Source organism: Periplaneta americana, chromosome 1 (assembly GCF_040183065.1).
Source record: "Periplaneta americana isolate PAMFEO1 chromosome 1, P.americana_PAMFEO1_priV1, whole genome shotgun sequence".
NCBI classification, from domain to species: Eukaryota; Metazoa; Arthropoda; class Insecta; order Blattodea; family Blattidae; genus Periplaneta; species Periplaneta americana.
The window spans coordinates 153,332,688-153,349,412 of NC_091117.1; positions in this window are offsets into that span (position 1 = coordinate 153,332,688).

Sequence of the window (16,725 nt, forward strand, 5' to 3'; positions counted from 1 at the left end):
TGTCAGGTAATCTATTGCGAATTCTCGACCTCATCTCGCCAAATACCATCTCGCCATTACCAGTTCCATCGATGCTAGATACAGCGTCATTAAAAACCAAGTAAATAAACAACAGCACCAGCAGAAGCGTTATCATAAAATGATTCATCTTTATTGAGAACTATAAGAAACAATAAAATTTAAAATGCATTAAAGAAAGAAAGAAACAGCGAAGTTGGTTATAGAATCATTTTAATCACATAAACGACTCTACAATAGTTACTACACAAAAACAAGCAAGCAATGAAGCCTGTACATAAGTGTATGGTCAACAGAACCAAAATGACACACGGACTATTTTCCATATTAGGGTACAAAATATGAACCCGCAGAAGTAGGGTCACCGGAAAGAAATAATTCCATATTTTATTGGGACAAGGAAGTAAAGACAGTAAAAAGAAGACCAACATACTTTTCCGACACAACCCTGTGTAATAAGAGAGAGGAATTGGTGGCCATGATTGCCATAGAAATAGCGGTTAGTTTGGATGGATGGATGGATGGATGCTAGATGTACTGCATATAAAAGTCTCAGGTCTCCCGCTTCGATTCGAGGCGGGACGCAAAAAGACCCTCTTTCAGAAAATTAAGATTACTTGAATAATTTTATCATTACCTAGTAACTATTTTCTTCTAGATTTAAGTAATTACATTAAATTTCAATTACTTTTCTTAACAGTGTAGGTTTGCACATTGGAAAAAACGAATATTTTGGCAAGTGTAATGATTTTAACATTAAATTCAGTGGTGAATGTTATATTTTTAAACATTTAAAAGGCGACGTTCATCAGAAATGCACGACTCAGAGAATGGAAAGAAGCTTGTTGAAAATGTTCAAGTCCAGTTATAAATATGTATGAAGCTCTAAAAATGTATACTCTGTGTCAAATGATGAGTTTGGAGCAGTAATATGATAAGGCACGAACTAGATATGAATTTAGGTATAAATAAATTTTATATCATTGTTATCAATGAATAAACATTGAAATTTAAATATTTTGCCACATGTGATGCCAGACAGAACTATTAAGTCATCTGAGTTAATAATTTGGCATAATATATTATTGCCACAAGCCCTTCAGAAAGACACCAGAGAAACGTGATGTAACTTACAGGTAGATAAATATTGTTTTGTAGTTGGATAGCTCTATCTACAATATGTCTTTTATTGAAATTGCAATTTTGAGAATTATATTACTTTCTTCAGCTGCGGGATAATTATTTATTTATTTATTATTACTTATGTATTTACTTATTCATTTACTTGATTATTTATTTACTTATTCGGTTATTTATTTACTTGCTTATTTATTTAGTTATTTACTTATTTACTTGCTTATGTATTTACTTATTCGCTTATTTACTTACTTGCTTATTTATTTACTTATTCACTTATTTACTTACTTGGTTATTTATTTACTTATTCACTTATTTATTTACTTGCTCATTTATTTACTTATTCACTTATTTATTTACTTGCTTATTTATTTACTTGCTTATTTAATTACTTATTCACTTATTTATTTACTTGCTTATTTATTTACTTATTTACTTACTTGCTTATTTATTTACTTGCTTATGTATTTAATTATTCACTTATTTAATTACTTGCTTATTTATTTATTTACTTGCTTATTTATTTACTTATTCACTTATTTATTTACTTGCTTATTTATTTACTTATTCACTTATTTATTTACTTGCTTATTTATTTACTTATTCACGTATTTATTTACTTGCTTATGTATTTACTTATTCACTTATTTATTTACTTATTTATTTACTTCCCTATTCACTTATTTATTTACTTTCTTATTTATTTACCTATTCACTTATTTATTTACTTGCTTATGTATTTACTTATTCACTTATTTATTTACTTGCTTACTTATTCACTTATTAATAAATTAATTAATTAATTAATTAATTACTTCATTAATGAAGGAATGAATGAATGGATGGATTTCTTTATCTATCTATCTATCTATCTATCTATCTATCTATCTATCTATCTATCTATCTATCTATCTATCTATCTATCTATCTATCTATCTATCTATCTATCTATCTATCTATCTATCTATCTATCTATCTATCTATCTATCTATCTATCTATCTATCTATCTATCTATCTATCTATCTATCTATCTATCTATCTATCTATCTATCTATCTATCTATCTTTCTCTTTCTTTCTCTTTATTTCTTTCTCTTTATTTCTCTATTTATTTCTTTATTTCTCTATTTATTTATTTATTTATTTCTCTCTTTCTTTATTTCTCTCTTTCTTTATTTCTCTCTTTCTTTATTTCTCTCTTTCTTTATTTCTCTCTTTCTTTATTTCTCTCTTTCTTTATTTATTTCTTTCTTTATTTCTCTCTTTATTTATTCTCTCTTTCTTTATTTCTCTCTTTCTTTATTTATTTCTCTCTTTATTTATTTCTCTCTTTATTTATTTCTTTATTTATTTCTCTCTTTATTTATTTCTCTCTTTCTTTATTTCTCTCTTTCTTTATTTATTTCTTTCTTTATTTCTCTCTTTCTTTATTTATTTCTTTCTTTATTTCTCTCTTTCTTTATTTCTCTCTTTCTTTATTTCTCTCTTTCTTTATTTATTTCTTTCTTTATTTCTCTCTTTATTTATTTCTCTCTTTATTTATTTCTATCTTTCTTTATTTATTTCCCTCTTTCTTTCTTTATTCCTTTCTTTATTTCTCTCTTTCTTTATTTCTCTCTTTCTTTATTTCTCTCTTTATTTCTCTCTTTCTTTATTTATTTCTTTCTTTATTTCTCTCTTTCTTTATTTCTCTCTTTCTTTATTTCTCTCTTTCTTTATTTCTCTCTTTCTTTATTTCTCTCTTTCTTTATTTCTCTCTTTCTTTATTTCTCTCTTTCTTTATTTCTCTCTTTCTTTATTTATTTCTCTCTTTCTTTATTTATTTCTCTCTTTCTTTCTTTATTTCTCTCTTTATTTATTTCTCTCTTTATTTCTCTCTTTCTTTATTTCTCTCTTTCTTTATTTCTCTCTTTCTTTATTTCTCTCTTTATTTATTTCTCTCTTTATTTATTTCTCTCTTTCTTTATTTCTCTCTTTCTTTATTTATTTCTTTCTTTATTTATTTCTTTCTTTATTTATTTCTTTCTTTATTTCTCTCTTTCTTTATTTATTCCTCTCTTTCTTTATTTCTCTCTTTCTTTATTTCTCTCTTTCTTTATTTCTCTCTTTCTTTATTTCTCTCTTTCTTTCTTTATTTCTTTCTTTATTTCTCTCTTTATTTATTTCTCTCTTTCTTTATTTCTCTCTTTCTTTATTTATTTCTCTCTTTATTTATTTCTCTCTTTCTTTATTTATTTCTTTCTTTATTTCTCTCTTTCTTTATTTATTTCTTTCTTTATTTCTCTCTTTCTTTATTTCTTTCTTTATTTCTCTCTTTCTTTATTTATTTCTTTCTTTATTTCTCTCTTTCTTTATTTCTCTCTTTCTTTATTTCTCTCTTTCTTTATTTATTTCTTTCTTTATTTCTCTCTTTATTTATTTCTCTCTTTATTTATTTCTATCTTTCTTTATTTATTTCTTTCTTTATTTATTTCTTTCTTTATTCCTTTCTTTATTTCTCTCTTTCTTTATTTCTCTCTTTCTTTATTTCTCTCTTTATTTCTCTCTTTCTTGATTTCTCTCTTTCTTTATTTCTCTCTTTCTTTATTTATTTCTTTCTTTATTTCTCTCTTTATTTATTTCTCTCTTTATTTCTCTCTTTATTTCTCTCTTTCTTTATTTCTCTCTTTCTTTATTTCTCTCTTTATTTATTTCTTTCTTTATTTCTCTCTTTCTTTATTTCTCTCTTTCTTTATTTCTCTCTTTCTTTATTTATTTCTCTCTTTCTTTATTTATTTCTTTCTTTATTTCTCTCTTTATTTATTTCTCTCTTTATTTCTCTCTTTCTTTATTTCTCTCTCTCTTTATTTATTTCTCTCTTTCTTTATTTCTCTCTTTCTTTATTTCTCTCTTTCTTTATTTCTCTCTTTATTTCTCTCTTTCTTTATTTATTTCTCTCTTTCTTTATTTCTCTCTTTCTTTATTTTTCTCTTTCTTTATTTCTCTCTTTCTTTATTTCTCTCTTTCTTTATTTCTCTCTTTCTTTATTTATTTCTTTCTTTATTTCTCTCTTTATTTATTTCTCTCTTTCTTTATTTCTCTCTTTCTTTATTTATTTCTCTCTTTATTTATTTCTCTCTTTCTTTATTTCTCTCTTTCTTTATTTATTTCTTTCTTTATTTCTCTCTTTCTTTATTTATTTCTTTCTTTATTTCTCTCTTTCTTTATTTCTCTCTTTCTTTATTTCTCTCTTTCTTTATTTCTCTCTTTCTTTATTTCTCTCTTTCTTTATTTATTTCTTTCTTTATTTCTCTCTTTATTTATTTCTATCTTTCTTTATTTATTTCTTTCTTTATTTATTTCTCTCTTTCTTTCTTTATTCCTTTCTTTATTTCTCTCTTTCTTTATTTCTCTCTTTCTTTATTTCTCTCTTTATTTCTCTCTTTCTTTATTTATTTCCTTCTTTATTTCTCTCTTTCTTTATTTATTTCTTTCTTTATTTCTCTCTTTCTTTATTTCTCTCTTTCTTTATTTCTCTCTTTCTTTATTTCTCTCTTTCTTTATTTATTTCTTTCTTTATTTCTCTCTTTCTTTATTTCTCTCTTTCTTTATTTCTCTCTCTCTCTTTATTTCTCTCTTTCTTTATTTCTCTCTTTCTTTATTTCTCTCTTTCTTTATTTATTTCTCTCTTTATTTATTTCTCTCTTTCTTTATTTCTCTCTTTCTTTATTTCTCTCTTTCTTTATTTATTTCTTTCTTTATTTCTCTCTTTCTTTATTTCTCTTTTTCTTTATTTCTCTCTTTCTTTATTTCTCTCTTTCTTTATTTCTCTCTTTCTTTATTTCTCTCTTTCTTTATTTCTTTCTTTTTTTTTTCTTTATTTCTTTATTTATTTATTTATTTATTTATTTATTTATTTATTTATTTATTTATTGTTTATTTATTTATTTTATTCATTCATTCATTCATTCACTCATTCATTCATTCATTTATTTTAGTCACGAAAATGTCAACTTTCCCGAAATTCATATTATTCTTTCTTTAAGACAAAACATAAGTACTAAATATGGAGGAAAAGGATGTCCCTCTTTGGTACAACTAAAATCTGACAACCCTGGATGGATGGATGGATGGATGGATGGATGGTGAATTAGTTTGCGAGGGCTAGGGTCTGAAATTTGTTTTTCTATAACTTTAATTGTGGAAGTGGGACATAAATATATTTCTACAGCAGACATTTGAGAGAAAATTAACAGCCACATCATGCTCACTCCACTCTGTACTCAGCAATGACATACGTACTTTATAAATGTCACAACGTTTAAGCTGAATTTTTGTGGCTTATTGACACAAGTTTTGAATTAAATGTCACTGTAAATACAGCAGCACATTCAATCAGAATTAGCACCAGATTCTGTACAATGAATATGTCTCTTACTACAATTAACCCCATTCTACTCGTTTCAACAAACAAGTTCCCATTTAACATTCTGTAATTGGTACTAGTTTCCAAATGTACATTGCTATTACGACTGTCAACAAAGCTCTAGTTGACATGGAAATTCATTGTAGATTGATTACCTGGAAACCGCTAATTTGCGAGTTGTAACTTCACTCAGCTTTCAGCCATAAAGAATATGCTACCAGTAATGATTTGCAGTACGTTTAAAATAAACAGAGCTTTAAAAATGACACATTCTTTCCTACTACAAATTGTGCGCAGTAACTGAAATTATTAATTATTAATTGAAGTCATGTTAAACCAAAATATGAATTGAAAGTGACCACTTCTTACAATTAATTCGTTCTCTTATTTAAAGCAAAAATTATATTCCAGATATTAAAGTACCGATGGGTCTAATTCTAGCATGAACATAATGTTTTTGGCCAAGATTTGACTACCCCAGTCAAACCTTGGCCAACTTTGCAAGTCTAGTTTTTCAGGTAAAGCTTCCTGTGAAGCAGATTTGAATAATTTCAAGGGAAAAATTGTTCCCGGGACCTCCGGTTGAACGTACCAGCGCTCTACCAACTGAGCTACCCAGGAACTCCACCCGACACTGTCTAAAAAAATTGGGGGAAAAATTGAGACGGTGTCGGGTGGAGTTCCTAGGTAGCTCAGTTGGTAGAGCGCTGGTACGTTCAACCAGAGGTCCCGGGATCGATACTTGGCTCCGGAACAATTTTTCCCTTGAAGTTATTCTTGGCCAACTTTATCTATAAACCGAATAGATGCCATAGGTCAGTTCAGCCCCTCGGCTTTCGCACAAGTAAGTACAGAAAAACGTAGTAAATGTCAAAATGTAGGCCCATATAACATAATTTTATATTATGGGCCAGTCCTGCGCCGTATTCTCGTAGTTTAAGGTGTCATGCATTGCATTTACCGGTACGGAATGCTCGCTAGTTCGAGTCCTCATGGTGGAAGAAATTTTATCATGAAATTTTGACCAATGTAATTGTATTGAAGCGGTGCCTTCCCAGCATCGTCATGAATAGGTATGAGGAAATTCGGTTCCACTAGACTAAACGGCATTTCGGTAGGCGGTCGGCTGCTATATGCGCCGTAGCATTTCTGGTATGTGACGTCACAAGCTTGTACAGTAGAACCAATCGGAATCAGTCTGTAACAAGTACTTCCCAAGTTCGTCTGTTCACGTGTGTGTGTTTCAATAGGCTACACTGAATAAGTAAAACTAACATTTACTATATGGGTGTAAGATAAATAAATGAAAGAAGAGACTGTAAAAAGACAAGTATTACATAGGCAGGCAGTTATGGACGTTATGATAAATTAAATATTACATGTTCCCAAACAAAATATTGTAGCCACGAAGAAGATGAGAGGTATGAACTGAATCGTGTAGAAAGAATTAGGCTATAACGACTTGAGAGGTGAGTATGTACAGATAACTCTTCGATAAGTCTACGTATATGGAGCCCATAAGGAAAGTTTCAAAATTGCAGATAATTTTCCTACTTGAAGTTACTAACATTGCAATGGAAACCAAGCTCTATTATCTCTCGACCTCCAGCGAAACACACTCACGTTACAATTTTTAAGCTCGGCAACTTACTGTTGATTTCTATAGGAGGACGAGTTGCAGACTCAAAATCAGACTTAAATTCGTTGTTTGTCTTAAAGATACCCGCTAGTGGATAATAGACAGAATTTAAAAATTTGAGAAATTCGTAAACATAATTGCATAAAATAAAAAATTCATTACTAATTAATTCGTCTTCAGAAAATGCTCAAAGTCTTCCTCGTCCGGACGCGCCATTTCAATAGATTTTATTACAAACTTAAGCAATTTAGCAACAAAAAACCTAAGTAATGTAATAGAGGAAGGTTAAGTTACTTTTGTTTTTCTTTCTCTTCTCATTTAAAATACCGGTATGTTATTGTTGCTGATTTCTTATTAATTTACTAGTGTTGTATTTGGAAGCAAATAACACATACCTTCTTCACTCAAGTATTTTTAAAGTTATGACTATGACGGATTGTTAGGTCGTTAAAATGTAATTTTAGGTGCCTAAAATAGGCTTAAAAGTGTAGGAAATAGTCTCTAAAGAACTGAAAATAGGCTCTAACAAAAATAATGTTTTCTTTAAAAACATGTTCCAAATCAACAGGAATTCACTTCTATAATTTAATAATTTTAAATGCTTATACACCATTACCACCACTACTACTACTAATAGTACAAGAACAACAAATATCTAACTAGTTATATACATAAACTAAACCATTAAATGTGAAAAGTAAGTTTTAAACATAAATTCAGTATATAAACAAGTCGAATATAATCAATTTTTACCAAGCCTTGTCCATTAATGTCCATAATTGGCTTCACAATAAATTACTAATACTTTTTCTAAATTGTCATCTAAAAAGCAATGCCGTCTGTCACTCAACACAAATTTGTATCCTGAAAATGAACGTTTCAGATCCACTGAAGTAACAGAAGCTTATTTAAATTTGGACACTAGTTGGACAGGAATGTTACATTGTAAATCAGTGTTCTTCCCTGCTAGGTCCTTCAGTCCTACATTTCTCTGCAGAACTTGCTCCAGTTTATCCCGTACTTCATTCCCAACAGAACCAGAACACATTTCGAATTTAAAATACATATTTTCGAAATAAAAATGGGTGTTTTGACTTATTAGAGATAAAACATACTTAATAGATCAAAATAGGCTTTGTCGTCAAAATAGGCATTTTTAGGTGCTACTAAAATATCAATTTTAGGCGTAGTTTTATATGAAATGAAGAGTCCACTGCAAGAATGATGGATGTCACTTTCTTGTCGAAAATGAACCAAGACTGTCAATGCATAGCTTAAGACTTATAGAATGTACATACAGAGTTATATGGCATTAACATTGAAAGTCATTGTCCAGTAGGCTTAATGATCGGAAAATCACAGTTAAGCTTTGAGCGCTAAGCATTTCAAACTTTCAATTGCTCCTCCTGCAAAATGTATTCCAAATGACATCCATCATTCTTGCAGTGGACTCTTCAAACGTGTACTTGCAAGTTTTTATGAATTTTATCTTTTAAAGATTATAATAGGCTTTTACCTGAAATCCGAAGTCCAATTATGACAAAGCACTTTCAAAATAAATTGTAATGAAGGCTGCATAAAACCCAGTCTTGATGATGCACAATTTATTGAGTAAAAGAGATGGGCTTCCAAACATGACTGGTCTAGGGCCGTAGCATTTTAAGTTCCCCACTGTTCACGAATATTCCCCATTATCGTCTGTGTGATAGAAAACTTGAGTTCAACACAGATAATGAAGAAATCTAAATATAACTATCACGATCTACCTTAATTCGAAAAAAGTATTCTAAATCCAGATCTCGGCTGTCTGATTTGATATAATGTCAAGGTGGAACAGGCTATAAAATTTATTGTACTCTTGCAGTACGTATGATTGTATCTTACAAGCGTGTGGTTTCATATCTTCACCCTACAGCGTAAAGGAACTGATATGATCGTGTAATGTGAAGGTATGACAGAATGTTGAGGAACTTCCTGCATCTCAAGGCCCTGGCCTGGATAGCGAATTTTGAGTTTCACTGTAAAGTTTCACTGTTTGCACACGATGCAACACTTTCCTCGTGTCATCCACAAATCTGCACGCGCATGAAAGATGCAAAAGCAAGGCGGATATCATATTTTACAAGAGGAACAGTGACTACATGTAGTTGTTAGACATTATGGCCGCTTCACAATTTTTTTCAAGAGGAAAAGCTAAAAACAAAAAAATAAGAATAAGCATCATATGAGTTTGAAAAAAAAAAATAAAATGCAAAAGAGGCAACGATAAGAAAACTGCAAGAATAAAAAGAATTATAAGAGCAAGAGGAAACGGAGGAAGAGGAAGATCAAGAAGGAATTATAACAGGGAATATAATTAGATGAAATGAAAGAAGAAATGTGAGTGCAAAAAGAAATAGAAAACAAATTCTATTATAGTCCCGTCGCTCTAATTTCCGCCAGCCAATTGCGTTGCAGGTCGGCTACATTTAAACGTGTGCTTCTTGTGATTCGCTGAGGAAGACGTTATTCATTTCTTAAGGCTCGATAAATACTTAATATAATCGCCCGCCATTTTGGCTCTTTCGTTGGCGTTCGCAGAAAGCACAGGAAGACGTTATTTGCCCCTCAATTATTTGCCGAATTACAGTGAATTTTATTTATTATCATAGGAGCTACGACATGATAATGTTTAACTGTGTGGCAAATAGATTCCTCGTCTGGTAGCTCGGCAACGAAAGAACAAAAATAGCGAACGATACTACCTACCTAGACTTTATAGAGCCTTCACTTCCTAAGACGTTAGCAAAGAGGAGGAGTCACGCCGGGAATAACTACGTTGCGACTATAAGAGAAAACAGAAGTAGAAAATATATAAGAAGAGTTCACACTTGTGGAGTAATGGCTAGCGCGTATGTCCGCGAAACCAGGTGGCCCTATTGGACTCCGGACTCATTTCTCTGGCATTATCACCATCATCTCATTCAGACGCTAAATAACCTAAGATGTTGATAAAGCGTCGTAAAATAACCTACTAAAATATATATACAGCGTATTTCCGGGCTGGTGTTACAAACTTTCAGGGATGATGGTGAAGGGCACATGTATCAATTTGAGATAAGGAACCCTGGTCCGGAAATGACTGAGTCGAAAGTTATAAGCAAAAATAGTTGTAAGGAAATGGAATTGTGATTTCGCACCACGTGTCGATTAATCTGTCGATTAATCGATTAAATTCAAATCTTTAATCTATTAAATATTTTGATCGATCGGCAGCACTAATTATAAGTAGGTACTTACTTACTTACTTACAAATGGCTTTTAAGGAACCCGAAGGTTCATTGCCGCCCTCACATGAGCCCGCCATCAGTCCCTATCCTGTGCAAGATTAATCCAGTCTCTATCATCACACCCCACCTCCCTCAAATCCATTTTAATATTATCCTCCCATCTACGCCTCGGCCTCCCTAAAGGTCTTTTTCCCTCCGGTCTCCCAACTAACACTCTATATGCATTTCTGGATTCGCCCATACGTGCTACATGCCCTGCCCATCTCAAACGTCTGGATTTTAAGTTCCTAATTATGTTAGGTGAAGAATACAATGCGTGCAGTTCTGTGTTGTGTAACTTTCTCCATTCTCCTGTAAATTCATCCCGACAGCACGTAAAATAATCCTGACTGCGGCAGTGACAACTCAGGTAAAATTTATCGGTCAGCTGTTTCCATCTTTGCCAAGTTCCCTGTTTTGCGGATAAACGTCTCTATTGCCAGTGTATCGATTAGGCTCGAAGTTTTTCCTGCAATATAACGTATCGTGAGAAAGCAGAGATCTCTTAAAACACTACAACTAACTACACTACAGTACAAAGAAAACTCTTCAATGATACGTTCTAATCTTGAGATAGAAAGCAAAAAATGGGGATAATAAGACCTTAGTCGAACGAGCTGTCTCACTAAATAAAATGAGAAACCACATTTGAATTTTCTAAACTTGATTTGAATGTTTGATTTACGACTCTGCGTTCAAACAAGGCGTTATACATAAATATGGTAGGGTGTTGACCTCAGGACCCTTGAACAAAAGTCGCATTATCCGCTGGAAAGTGAAACTGAAGAAGCCAGGAAGCAGACAGTGTCTACCGGTTGCATCCCATCACAGCAGGAGGTGGCGCTGTGAGAAAACGTCGCCTTGTTCCTGTACAAGTGCACCCATGCACGCAGTCGCCACATGAATTCGTAAAAACATGTGGAAACCGCGGAGCAACAAAACACGGTCTTGGTGCTGGACTTTCATTCGGAATTATGAGGAAACATTACTTCCTACAATGTACATAAAATACTGTCTGATTTATTTACATTCTAAATTTTACTTCGTATATTTTTATGTTGTAATAAATAACATCACTTACATCAATACAGAAAATGATCTTCCAGAGTTCTGAAAGCAAACTTCATATGATTTTTCACAAGCTCAACTCCACTCTTCTCATCTGCACGCTGGGGACCCCTGGGATCTTTTAAGATGCGAAAGAGAGAGTGGTGTGCGGAAAGTAATGGGAAGCTACCGCATTTATCTTTCCTAGGAAAAACTGCAAACATGGCATGATGAGTCTTTCCACGGTAAAAGATTCCGGACGTAAACTTATATGGATCATATGCGGAGAATAAGAGGAAGGAAGAAAATAGGAAAGATTGGAGAATGCTCGGTTTGCAGTGAAAGACCTGCCCTTGGACAGAACACTGTATGTATTCTCATTTTTTTTTCACCAAATTTTGGATTGCTGAATTAGATGAGTGTTGAACGACAGATATTCCCGTAGAAATCTGTCTTCGATTTCCAAAAGGGGACATGTACAAAATCACAGAGAGTTGGAAAATCGCAAAAACTATAACTAAGTTAACAAATTAAAATGTTCATATATATTTTTGTAATTAGATCACTATGGATACGTGCATTCAGGATACATTAACATTTTAATTTTTTAAGTCTGTTGTGTTTTTTTTTTTTTTTGTGATTTTGCAACACTTTGTTATTTTGGACGTGTTTCCTTTTGCAAATCGACGACAGAAATATAGTATGACAATTTTTATACGATTTTTTTCGTAAGACTATTCAAGAGATTCTTTTGTGACTACCTTGCGAGCTTCATGATGGAAACCAGTAACTCAGCAGCAGGCAGTTGAAAATGTCGCTTTATTTACAAAAACGCGTCGAAATATAAAGAAAACAATTAACGTAATGTCTATATTATATTGTTGTCCATTATTCTGTAATTTGCTTGCATTTATATTTTCCTATCAATTTCTTTTCTGTTATTTGATTGAAATTATAGCATAAATTAACATGTTGACATTTTCCTCTAGGATACTATGTCAATTTAAGGGTTGACGTCCCTTCTCAAACTCGTAGACTACTCACGTGTTACTGGATATTGATCCTGTGATAATGGAAAGCTGGTGGTCAATACCGAAGTACTCTAAAATTTCTCAGCGCATTATTCTGTGTACCCAGTCCTAAGAACTGATCGCCATGTGGTCAGTACAGTCAAGTCCGGATATAGTGAACCACTGCGGACTTGCATATTTCGTTCACTGTATCAGAAGTGTCTCCCCCTTAACCTTAAACTACAGAAATTAATGAAATTGTGAACAAGAAAATAAAATATTTCATTTTTATGGAAAGATTTACACTGTATACTGTTACAGTTGATTTACTTAAACTATGCTGTCGACCCACGTTCGCTTGCGAAAGAACACGCTCAATGTCACTTATAATTAACATTCGCCTTATCTTCCAAAGAAAACACTTTACGCTTCGACATTTTTATACAGTACATTCACTGTTGGAACACTGGAAAGAGACTGATCAAGTAGAAATGACAGACGCTGTTATGGTGTGACTGCGTACTCAGCCTTGGAATTTCCCGGGTCACTTAATGGAAACAGGGAGAGGGTTGATGGAGTTTGAAAGCCATCGAAATCTAACATAATAGGCTATCCGTCTTCTTTTAATAAAAGAAGGCAATTTCATTTTTTATTGTTTCGATGCTATCCGTCATAATGGAAATATTTCTGAGAACAAAAAGGAATCCTTTGACGATGGAGGATTAGAAATAACAGTAGAGTAGCGTACCTGAGAACAGAATGTCAATCTTTCGACGGTGGAGTGAGGCAAGGTCGTCACGCGTTGCCTGGATTTACAGTACAGCTCTATGTATGTCTAGGAATCACTAATCCTACCTTTGTCCTTTGGCTAAAGGAATACGAAACTTAGAATGTTGTTCTCAACACATTCTTTCAATTTTATTCAAGAAGGTCTGACTTCAAATAATAATTTGTCAGGATACAAGGTTCACTATAAGCGAGAATTCACTATAAACGGAAATATTAATGTACTTTTTAATGTATGCGGGTCGGGACCAACGATTTAGGTTCACTAGAGCTGAATGTTCACTATAACTGAGTTCACTATATCCAGAGTTGACTGCATATGCTTTAAACTTTAAAGAAATGTATAGAAACTCCCAAATATCCACTTCCAACACTGCGTGCACTAAATGTAGAAGACCTGTCCGTGACCTTTGATGAGACGTCGTCAATCAACCTATAGTGAGCCTCAGTAACTGCTTACAACCTATGGGTTAACTTACTCTACCCTAAAGGAATCGGCAGGGGAGCGATAAATTCAGTATTTATTGGGTCGTGCTCCTCAGCGGGATAGCTGCGTCCTTGCACACCAGCGATGAGTCTCGTTAGAAAGCCGGCTCCACTCGAATTATTGTACCTAATGCCAACACCTCAGCAACAAAACGAGGACAAATACTCCGCCCTGCTGCACAGCTGTGAGACCGAAGTTCGAATAAGTCTAGACCTGGACCCCAGAACAGTTTTCGAAATACTATAATAATATTATATTTATATTATCCTTATCTATTTTCAGCCCATGCTTCTAGAAATATTACGTCCATATCATGTACCAATAAAGTTTTATTATTATTATTATTATTATTATTATTATTATTATTATTATTAACCAAAGGCTATATTGACATTTTGCTATTTATTTGTGCCCTAAAATGGTCATTTTTGACATTAAAATAAGTCGAGATAAAACTACTTACGTTAAATGTTGCTAAAAAGTAGTCTATTGTTTTCATTAGTGTGAAAATTGTAATTTAAAATATTCAAATTCAAGCTGCTTTTAGCGGCGCATTTATTAAATTAGAAATCCTTCATTATCGAATTTAGATGGTCCAATGTGTTGCTAATCAAGCTCCGTTTACATAAATCGTCAGTACGAAAGTTGAAAAAAAAAAATCAAGATCTGCGAGCTAGGATTGAACCACCGTGGCAGTTACATAGTACAATCACAGTCTAGCATATACAGTCACGAAGCTCAATGCGTAGTAAATATGCATCCATAGATAGTTGCTAACCACTAGGATCGCTACTATCGCCTCATTACAGACAATGCGAAATAGTACCGGCACAGTCTATTGTTCCTAGCACCCTCACAACTCAAGCTTCGTGACTGCATATACTAGACTGTGGTACAATTATGATGTTCAAGGATAGTTTTCTATTACCAGCCCTCAAAATACCACACGGTTCATCCGAAGTTACATTCATCCCCAAGGGAACCATGCTACTCACTTTTACCATCATTGGAGATACATACCTCTCCATCAGGTTGGAATACGCGAACTTCTGATTTATTGGCAATCATGGTACATAATTACTCGATTCTGAGGACTACGGAATCAACAAAAATGCTTTGATTTTCTCCGAAGTTGGTAACAGTGCACCATATAGTAAACACACTAGATACTAGAAATCTAACATCAGTTAGGACGCGGACAAGCTGGCAACAAAGGCGCATTTCTTTCTTTCTTTCTTTCTTTCTTTCTTTCTTTCTTTCTTTCTTTCTTTCTTTCTTTCTTTCTTTCTTTCTTTCTTTCTCAAAAGACCTGCTTTCTCCATGAAAGTAATAATTCAACTTCTTATTCGATGTTCTCGAAATTTATAGATATTAGTGTTGTCTGCCACATTGAATTGGTGATTAACATCCTTTTCAATATCGTATAATGAATTCCGCTGTAGATGTTCAGCAATTGAATGTGTCAAGACATAAACAACAAAGTAAAGGTTAAGAATTTATAAGCGATTTGGCATAAAACACTAGCTTATCTATAAATAATACCATCGTTCGTGTTACACGTCGAGAAAAACACACATTAAAGCTTCAAATCTGCATACGCAATTGCACGAATTGACTATCAATATATATAATGTCTGTAAGTTGACAGGTTTATGGATCCTTCTTTCTTTGACGTCTTGATTCATGGTTTATATAGCCTCTATAAAAGCATGACCTTGATTCTTAGCTAAATTATCTGTATCATGTAAATGATATACCTTCTCTTTACATTTTACGGACTTGTTGATACTTTGAAGAACTGGGCTTAACTTCATACCTAGATTTGTGGAGGTTGAAAACAAAACCGGTCATTTCCATCGAAAACAAAAAATGAGTTTTTTACGGTTTCGGTATGTTTAGAGAGGCATCTTTCTGAATACACTACACTACACACACACACTCTCATGAGTCCTTGGACCGATTTAATTTTTAATATTATATTAATGACCTTTTAATGATAGACCTTAAAGTATATGAAGGTGATTTATATTCGTATGCTGATGATACTGTTTTACTTTTTAGTGGAAAAACTTGGACTGATACTTATTATAATGCAAATTTCGGCTTAAAATTAATCAAAAAATGGTTCGATTTAAATTCGCTTGTAACTAATAGGAATAAAACAATAGCTGTCCCATTTTCTTTAAATAATAAAGGTAATAAACCAATTTCATCTACTCTACAAATTAAAATGTATAATTTTGATTGTTTCCATATAAATATCAATTGTTCAGTTATTAATGAATTTAAGGAGGTTAAATACTTAGCTATATTATTGATAATCATTTAAAATGGAATAATCGTGTTCATTATATTTGTAATAAATTACGTAAAACTTTATATTACTTTGTTGTTCTAAGAAATATTTTGTCAATTAACTGTTTACGTGTAATTTATTTATATTTATATTTATGTATGGTATTACAGGTTGGGTGGAACTTATAAATTCAAACTATATCCATTAATTTTACTACAGAAAAAAGTATTAAAAATATGTTTTTAAAAAGCAGAAAGATTACTCAACTGAATGTTGTTTAAACATTTCAAAGGTTTCAACATTAAAAAAAAATTATTATTTTATTTTATTAAAATATTTTCACAGAAATCTTAATAACTTTGAAAGGTATATATATAAACTAAAAATACGAATTCTCTGTGTTTCTCTGAACCTAAAAAAACCAATGCACCTTTTTATCATAGCATGAGTCAAGGTCCCAGATTATTAAACAAATTTTATTTGGCCTATATTATTTTAACCACGAATCCTCTCCAAATTAAAAATAAAAAAATAAATAAAATTGTATTGGATTTACAGTTTGGGTTTAAACATATTAAACACTTTTTAATCT